Raw genomic sequence first — 10415 nt, forward strand, 5'->3', positions numbered from 1 at the left:
CAACTTTCTTAACAAACAAAGTTGCATCATCAATATCATAATGTTTGAAGTTGAGTTTCAGAAGATGCTCAGTTAACTTTTCATACCAGGCTCGCGGTGCTTTTTTGAGGCCATACAAGGATTTCACAAGTTTGCATACTTTATGTTCATGGCCCTTCAAAACAAATCCTTTTGGATGGGACATAAAAACATTCTTTCAAATCTTCATTCAAGAAAGCAGTTTTTACATCCATTTGATGGAATTTCCAAAATTTATGAGCTGCCAAGGCAAAGAATGTCTAGATGGTAGCCCATTTTGCTGTGGGGGCAAAAATATCCTCATAATCGACCCCTTCCTTCTGTGCAAAACCTTTTGCGACAAGCCTAGCTTTGTGCTTGTCAAGTGAGCCATCAACTTTATACTTGTTCTTGTAGACCCTCTTGCAGCCAATTGGTTTGGTTCCCAATGGAGGATCAACCAGCTTCCAAGTGTCATTCTTTATCAAGGCATCATACTCCTTTTGCACCACTTCTTTCCATTCCTCATGAGAAGTGGCTTCTTTGAAGGAAGTTGGTTCAAAATTTGTTGGCAAATTTAGTTTACAATCATAAGAAACATCCATATCAACCGGTAAATCAGAATCATCTACATCACCCCCATTTTTCCTTATTGAATTTCTTGTTCTTATCTTTCCAACCTCATCAGGATGAACACTTTCAAGTGTCTTTGTCAGTCATTTTGGAGGACCTTCCTGAGATGGCCCAAGCTGCTCAATTGACTGAGTTGGGACTAAATCAAGATTGATTCTCCCAATTCTGTCAATCACATCACTCAAAGTATTATCGGTGGCCAGAGCTTCATGTGGGGGAGAGAGTGCTTCAGAAGAAGATTTGTCGGATTGATCCAATATAGGAATCCCCCCTTCAAGATGTGGAATCTGATTATCAAATTCTTGAAATGATTTCACATGTCTAAATCTATCCAAGCGATCAAGCTACCGCTCAACAACCTTATCAGCTTTGGAAGATTCAAAAATATTACATCTCCAGATACAACAAACTTGTTATTAACTTCATCATAGATATGGTATGCTTTGGAGGTATTTGAATATCCCAAGAAGATACACTTACGGCTCCTTGCATCAAGTGTGTTTCTTTGTTCCTTTGGTATGAAGGAATAACAGGTGGAACCAAAGACCCTGAGATTCTTTATTGAAGGAATGTGGCCATACCACATTTCATAAGGAGTCTTGTTTCTAATAGCATTAGATGGACATAAATTCTTTACATACACAACACATAGAATTGCATCAACCCAAAACATCAATTTTACATTCTTGAAAAACATCATGGAATGTACCATATTTAAGATTGCCATATTCATTCTTTCAACTACTTTGTTCTGTTGGGGATTATAAGACACTGTTGTTTGATGTTTGATCCCATGTTGGCGAAGATAGTTTTCAAATTCATTTGAAGTGTATTCTTTTCCATCATTAGTGCAAATAGAGCCAATATGAGATTGTACATCATTTTCAATGCATGTATGAAAGTTCTTGAATGTTTGAAAAGCATCAGATTTGTTCTTCAATAAATAAACCCAACACATTCTGTTGTAGTCATCAATAAATGTCATCATATATTTATTTCCATTTGCATAAGGAACAAGCATTGGACCACATAAATCTGAATGAATGAGTTCAAGTTTTCTATGTGCTCTGGAATGTGAATCATGAAAAGACTTTTTGCTATGCTTTCCTAGAATACACACATCAAATTGCTTAAGTTTCCTAGGAATTGTAGGAAAACTAGTAACACCATTTTTCTTCAACAAGCGAAGGCTGTCATAGTTCAAGTGTCAAAATCTAGCATTCCATAAAAGACTTGATGGATATGTACCTTTATCATAATGAGAACTGTATGAGAAGTGTTGTGCACGAATAGAGGTACCTTGCAGCTTCAGAAGTATTTCTTCTTCTATCCCCGTCATGACAAGTGAGTGATCTGATGCTTTTCTAACCTCAACTTTGCCATCAAACATATGAATGGAGTGTCCTTGCTGGTGGTTTTGGACCAAGGACAACAAGTTTCTCCTCATGTGTGGGAGGTATAAAAAAACATGCAAAAGAAAGTCTGGAAGACCAGGAAATTTGAGCCTGATGGTGTCAAGCCCTGATGGTTTGAGTTTTGATTTGTCTGCAAATTACACTGCTCCATCAAAATTGTCAGTAAATTCTTCAAAAAAATCTCTTCTAAAAGCCATGTGGCAAGTTTCTCCTGAATCAAGAAACCAATCATTTTTCCAAGAAGAAAGTGAAGCATTAAACAAGTCTTCAGTTACTCCAATATTACAATGTGCCACAACATAGTGAGTGGATTCAGGTGCTTTACCTTTCTCTTTGTCATTGGTTTTACCTTTGGCTTGATTTCTTTCCTGCTCAATTTTGTCCCAAGGCAACTTACATGTAGATGCATCATGTCCATCTCTATTGCAACATATGCAATGAAGATCAAACTTTTCTCCTTGAGAGTGTTTGTCCCCCCTGTATCTGAAATTTCTTCTTCCTCTTCCTCTTTGACCACCTCTTCCTCTAGAAGGATCTTGAGCATGATTCTTCTCTCTATGTCCAAGGCACAACTTATTTAGAAGCATTAGGGGAGTTTTGAGGTCTAAAATGGGTCTCCTAAGGAAAATTATAAAATAACTTATCTCCCTATGGGTGTAGTCAAATTTCGAGCGGGAACACTCATTGGATGCAAAATTTGATTCCTCATCTAAGGCGTACCCATGTTTCACACTTTCGATGGACCATGCTACACAAAAAATGAGAAATGCATGAAAAACATTATTACAATCATGTTTTTTCATGTGTTTCTCATTTTTCATATAACAGGATCCATCGAAAGTATGCAACATGGATACTATTTGGATGAGGAATTAAATTTTGCATCCAGTGAGTACTCACACTTGAAATTTGAGTAAGACGTTATGGAGATAAGTTGAAAATATGAGTTTGAAAAGTAGTTTTATTATTTTATAATCTTTTTACTTTTTTACTCCAAAAATGGTGAATCATCCCCATGGTTGACATCATCAAATTGAATCCTATTGGTTCCTATAAAGTTTATTTTGGTTGTACATTTTTCTTAGGAGGCCATTTTAGACCTCAAAATTCCTCTAATGATTGAGGAGTTGTCTTCTTCCCAAAATCTTTCTCTCTCTTAGCAAATTTATTCACAAGGGAGTCAAAGGTAATCTCTTTGAGGTTTCCATTTTCTTTCAATGACTCAAGATAATTTGAATAAGTGGGATAAAGTGCCTTGAAAAAATCTATAAGAGGAATGTCTAGTTAAACATCAGTGGTTTTGATATCATGCATAATAGATCTTACTTCTGATGCTAAAGTAGGAGGATCATCAATTTCCAATCCAAGACTGAACAATTTAATCATCAATTGGACAACTTCAAGTTCAGAGTGTGAGTCATAGAGTTCCTTCAACTTCTGTAAGGCTTCAAAAGAATTTGAAAATGGTGAAATATGACGACTCACCTTTTCATTTACAGATGCTATAATCAAGGCATAAGCCTTGTTGTTCTTGTTTTCCCAAATGGCAAATTCCTTATCTGAGGTGGGCTTTACAGGTTCATTATCTCCTTTTCCTACACAAACTCCTTTCCATAGATCATTGAATATGAGAGTGTGTTTTATCTTCCACGATCATTCTGGATAGTTCTCTTTCCTAGAGAGAACTACTGCAACTATAGAGATCAATGAATGCATTTAAAAATTGTGTATTGTGTAAAAATGTACTCTGCGGCAATATATAAAAAAAATTGGTGGTAAAAATATGATTATGATATATATATGGCATAGATATATTTGAGGGAGGTGGTATTTGGGAGAGGGTGTGTTAGCGCTCCTTAGTTTCCCAAGGCTAAGAAGAGAAACCAAAGAGATAACCACAGACCAGACTTTTGACTTGGTAGATAGCCCTACCAAATTAGAGAGGGATATTTCTAGAATCAACCAAAATATGGTTGGAATTATCAATGTTTTAGGCTAGGTATTTTTCACGATAGGGTTTTGATTTAGGTTTTGTTGGATATGAAGCACTAGGTTTAGGAACTAGAGGCAGATAGATCAAAAGATCAGTTGCAGACATTAAATGAGGCAAGATAGATGTAATCAGAGACATAAATGGATCTGTCATAGTAGTATGGTAGTGAGGAAATCAGATAAAAGAAACTAAGTGAGAATACATGCACAAATTCACTTATCTGGAAGGAAAACACTTAAATGCTAATCTCAAACCAAATAGAGCATTTAGGCAATGAATTTTGTTTAACACTTAAGATATTAAGCATAAGAAGAAGTATAGATGGCTGCTAGAAATATCTAACAATCAATTACATAACAAAACATGAGAAAAACAGTGCCACTGACCACAACACATGAATCCCATAAAAACAGCTACAACTGTATATTATTTCTCTGCAAAAAATGGAGTTCACTAGTTCCAAAATGTATCTACCTCTACTATCCAACTCATCCTTAGAATTTTTTTTGAGTACATATAGAAGAAAAACAATATTTCCCCTCTAAGGGATCGAATCCCGCTCCATAGAACCTGATTCATGAACCTATTCTATCACTGTCAAATCTTAGGGGAATCAAAAACAACTTTCCCGAATTAGCTAACTCATTGAGCTTATCTCTCAAAGCACTAATTACAAGTTTCTTTACTATAGTAACCACTAATAAACCAGTTTACATTAGATGAACTCATGTAACAACTATTTATATCAACCTAATTGACATTTAACCCTTTACATGCAATGAAAAATCTTCATGCCCAGAAATGCAACAAATTACCCATAAACGCAACAAATCTTTAGCTTGATATTTCTATGACTTGGATGAGGTTTGAATTTTTTCTGAAGACCTGTGAAGAAACTTTGAGATGTCCTCTACACCCTAGAGCCATTAAACCATGAGAAAACATCATTTTAACCCCTTCAAAACTGACTTCAACAGAGACTGTCCAAAAACACAGCAACAGTCCTGAAAAGGTGGCATCAAGTGTAAAAAAGGCATTGTTTAATCGTTTTTTGCAAATTCATGACTCTATAATTATCCTCAGGTACTTTTCTCGTATCCATATTCCATTAGCTACCTTTTCATGTTTGATAATCTTGATTCTGACCTTCTGAGAAAAAGTTTTCTGTAGGATACTTTTTGCCTGTGTGCAAAAAAACTCAAAATTTCAAAATTTTGTCTCCTTTTCTTTTCTCTTTGTATTCTCTTCAGACCACCAATGAGGCATCAGCTAATAGGTCAAGTTTGTCCCTTATTTTGAGTTTCTTTAGGGTTCTTTTGAATTTCTTCTTCATATTTTTCACCCTAACTTTACAAACCATGTTCCTAGCATAGTAGTGTCTTCCCATATTTCTTTGAATTTTGGTATCCCTGTTTGCTTTTGCAGTAGCTTCTCTAAGTGATAATTTACTCTTTCAAGCCAATACTCAATGTCTTTCTCAATTTCAACAGCTATGGTGTCATCTATGGTATTTTGGGCTTGAGGAGGAGATGGATCTTTTACATGTTGTTCCTTTCTAGCGCTTGCTCTAGTTTTAGGTCTCCTAGGCTGTACATGAATGTTCTTCTCCTCCAGTTGCTCTACATCAATTATTGCTTTAACTTTATCCTTTTCTGTCAAAGCCACTGCTTTTCTCATTGATGAAGGGTCTTCCTATGATTTTCTCTGCTGTACTAGGATTTGCTTCAATTGTCTATTCTCTTGATGTAAGAAAGCCACCATGAAATTGGATTTAGCTAGGTCATCTTTCAATTGTCTAATATGAGAATCTTTCTCCTAGATTATATCATCTATTGCCTTATCTCCATGTTCTCCTAGGTCAACCATCTCAAATTCAAAAGGTACTTGTTCTTCATTGTGCAAGGGTGAATCATGTCTGCTCCTTGGTAATTCCTTTCTCATAGTTTCAACCTGAATTTCCTCTTCACTGACAACCTCCTTAGGTAGTATTTTTGCCTGGGACCTAGTTCTAGGTTTAGGTCTAGGCATCTTTGTTTCTAGCTCAGGAGAAAAAACCAACCTCTTACCTCTCTTGTATGTCTTTGAAATCTCTGCTCTAGGCTGAGTTTTGTCACTGATGGCCTGCTTGATGATTCAACTCCTTGTGGTCTGGATGATGAAGGAGTGCTTTGACTCTTTAACTGGAAGGCAACAGGTAGAAGAGCAGTTGCCTCCAAGAACCTCTCCCATGACATGTTGATTTGTGCCAGCTGTTGGAGGACTATTGCTTTCATTAAGGCATGATGAAAAATACTAGCTTGATGAGCTCTTCCTTTAGACTGAACTTTCTCTATCATCTTTACCAAACTTCTAAACAAATAGTTAGGTAGGTTTAGGGGCTTCTTAGAAGTGAAATGCATCAATAACCTGATGTGATATTGATATAGCCTACTAAACCTGCCCTCACAAGTGAAATAATTCATGATAATCTTCATCAAAGGGTTGTACTTGTCCAACAACTGCCTGCTAGGAAAAATATGAGAAGGAGACTCCTTGTATTGTGGCTTCAAGAACATTTTATAATGCTCTAGGTCTAAATCCATTCCCTTGAACCAAATCTCACCTTGATTAGGGATAGTAGTTGTTGAAGCTATGATCTCTTTTGACACTGAAAAGTTCACCCCTGCTATAGTGACCTGATCCTTCTTGAAGTTAATGGCAAATAAGCTTGTTAAATCATGATGATAGCCCACCTCTTGCACTTTCTGACAAAACCCTAGGCAGCCTTCCTTCTCAAATGATTTTCTAATGAATTCTGATGCATTGACCTCTTGCATATGAGTTGGCTCATATCTTGAGATTTCTCCTCCCTTATACCTCTTCCTTTCACTGGTCTTCACCATGTTTTGGCTTCACTTTTGACAGAAAACCCTAATTTCAAGCAAGAAGGAGCAAGGGATTTGAGCTGCAAAATAGGGCTAAAAGCGCAACAACTTTAGGGAAGGGAATGGAGGAGAAGGAGGATAGGAAACATTCTGAGGAAATTATGGGGGGTAGTGATCTGATTTATAAATTAGATTGTTGTGCTAAGATCCTCCTCATATTAGAAACAAAATTCTTTCATTGTGCTTAAGGATTCATGAATTTTTGCAAGTGAAATGATGAGTTTTTATGTTAATTTTATGAGCAATTTAACATAAATAAGAGACTGAACAACAACATAAACATGTATAGAACATCATCAAAAACACATTACAACAGGAACATGATAAAGGAGTTCACCCCTCTTGGGATACGTCTCTTTAGTCTAGCTTCCATTCGCTTGGCCCTCCCTTTTATGCTCAAAAGTGTAAAACGATGTGTTTACAATGCTCAAATGCTTCTGAAACCTACTCCAATGAGTCCAAATTCTCCAAAAATGGCTATCTAGCCTCTTTTTTCATCAAATGTGGTCGAAAGCTAAAGAGGTTATGATCTCTCATAGTTAGCCCACTATTCGCTCCACAAATTGCTCTAAATCGAGCACAATCCTCCAATTTCGACCCAAAAAGCATTAACTGGGCAAAGATTTCACCACGCGGCAGGCGAATTTGTAGGACAGCTAATTTCGCCCATAACCCACCAACGGTTATAAAAAAATGTGATGGCCTGCAGATAAGGTGGTCACATGGGTGTTTGGACTAGCAGTTGGCAGTGCAGTTAGCATGGCGGCAACATAACTGTTGCGGGTTGTGGATGAAGTGTTCACATGGGAGTGTTGTCGGAGGTTATGATGGCGGTCTACCCCCATCTTGATGGTCAACATAATTTAAAATATAATCCGTGACCATAGTTTGTTAAGTCACATGCTGCGGACTCAACGGTAAACCTTGGCGCTGTTGTATGGGAGGTCATGGGTTCAACCCTAGCCTCTGACCTGTCTTGCCAACCAAATTTTTAGCTAACCATTAGGAGGACACGTGGTAGTCATAAACTATTGCAAATCGAAATTGGCTAGAGTAGGGGTGATTCTCCATAACAGGTTGTTGTGTTGTGCGATATGCGATAATTTGTGATATCACAATCGCACCCTAACGCTGTAGGGACCGATTCTGTAAACAAACTTGATCCATGTGACGTGCAATTGCAATTTATCGCATCGCTCTCCGGCTTCGCTCTGGGGCCGATTCTTTACCGCAGACTCGCCTCTGATCTTCGATTGTGATATCACAAATCACAACCCGGTAGTGATAGGGGTAGATTTCCTTAACCCCGAACCTCTTCCTTCTATGATCTACGAAATGTAGGGCCAATGGCAGCCTGCCACTTGGCACTTTCCCATTTGTTGAAGACTCTACCATGTCATTTCCTCTGCCATGTTTTTTCTTACATGTTAGACAAATTGAACACATCACATTTCTAGGAGCATATGGTGTCTACTTCACGTGAAACGAGTTGCACTAGATTCAGTATGACGAGCACTACACGGTCATTTAGGTTCCACACCATTCTGACAATTTTTATTTTTGAGCATAATTTTGAGCACCTGAGCTCCTAATCACTCCTTCCCACTATAAGCCTTTTGGACTCCAAAAGATCACTTTCAGTTGTCTAGCATGTGAGAGTATAGTTCCCTCACCTTTCCAACCTCTATCCATTTCGAATTTTCCATGTTGCTATCAATAGCAACATCCTTCTTACCAAGATGATACAATACATTATGATGCAAATGGTAATCAAATTCCTCTACTTGATTCCTTTGACTCAAGCTTGAATATACATCTTGAAAGTGTGTATTTTGTTGGACATAAATTTCATGTAAAACAAAATTATTCTTGCGGATAGTAATTACACAAACTATAGGCCTAGAAAGTACATCAACAAACTTGTCACTTATACTTTCTTATACCTTTTGACCAAGTGGAATAGTAGAAGAAAACCCATCCAATGAAAGTGCCCTTGTCGCTGCAACTTAAACACTACACCATTGAAAATTTCTAAATGAAATGAAATGGGCTTACCATATTGCATAAAGACTGCACCCATGGCATAGTCACATACATCAACCTGAAACTCAAATGACTTTTTCAAGTTTAGAAGAATAAGTATAAAGGCTGAACTGATCTTTTGTCTTAAAGCATTAAATGCCTCTTGTTGTTTGTCTCTCCACTAGAAGACCTTTTGCACCACTGCCAAAGAATACAAATGAGCTATAATAGAATAAAAATTAACAAAATCTTTCCTCCAAAATTGGGTTGCTCCCAAAAAACCTCTTATCCAAATGACTATCTTGAGCATTGACCAATCCATAATGGCATCAATCTTGGAGAATTCTAACTTCAACTCATCTTCTCCAATATCATGGCCCAATTACATCATTTGTCGCATGTAGGTGTTCTACCTTCTACTACTGCTGATGGTGCTGCTCACTATGACGTTGTTGCCATTTCATCTTGATATCCTAGTCCATGAAAAACTTGATTTCTTCATAGATAGGCAAGTTCATAGACACTTGATCGATAACATCACCAATTGTGCTCTGAACAGTGTCTTCGACTCTGCTCTCCTGGAAGCCATTGTACCTGTGCTGCTGAGAGGAAAACAAACACCCGTGATACCTAGAGACATAGCAACACTCATGACAAGAAATCTATCAGTCGAAAACCAAAACAAACTGGAGGACTAACATGCAACATACTTGTGTGACTGTTTGTAAATATTACGCAATTTTCACCAGGACGCAGGGAGGCTAACTGCAAAAACTGAGCAAGTAACAGTCGGGGATGTCGGGAGGCTGACTGACTGCTGGAACTATGCAATGAACAGTCCAACCTGGCCTGTTGAGGACTAAAACTGCAGAATACGCAATTTCAGTCAACAGTGACATGCAAACCAGCAAACTACATTGTGCAGTTTTTGGGGCCAGCAAGGCACTGCCTCCCAGAATTTCTCAATTCAAGCCTGGAGGTCAGTGTTGGGCTAGACTTGCACAATTTCTAGAGGGAAGGTAGAGCCTTCACTTCCAGAAATGCACAATGCTAGCCGGGCAAGGAAATATCCGAGCTAAGGCAGCCCAGACCCGCCAACAGGCGACTGAAAACATGAGAAGTCTGAATGCATGGTGATACTAAATGTAAACAAGAGTGAATGATCATGCATGCAAACAACAAGTGCAAGGATTCAGTAAACGGGAAAACATGCATGTGTATGAAATGGGTTGTCGAAACGAAGACCATCCGTGCAAAAACAATGTCATGCATGCGACAGCAGTGAGATGCAAATGAAAACTGAAATGGTGCTTCTACAAGCTAACATACATCAAAACAACATCAAGTGCTCATTGAAGTCAAGAAGACAACACTCACACAAAGTGAAACACAAAAAGCGACAGAAACGCAACATAAGACATAAAAAGCAGA

Source organism: Pinus tabuliformis, chromosome 3_2 (genome assembly GCF_031772625.1).
Source record: "Pinus tabuliformis cultivar Carrire ecotype Pingquan chromosome 3_2, CPIR1, whole genome shotgun sequence".
NCBI lineage: Eukaryota > Viridiplantae > Streptophyta > Pinopsida > Pinales > Pinaceae > Pinus > Pinus tabuliformis.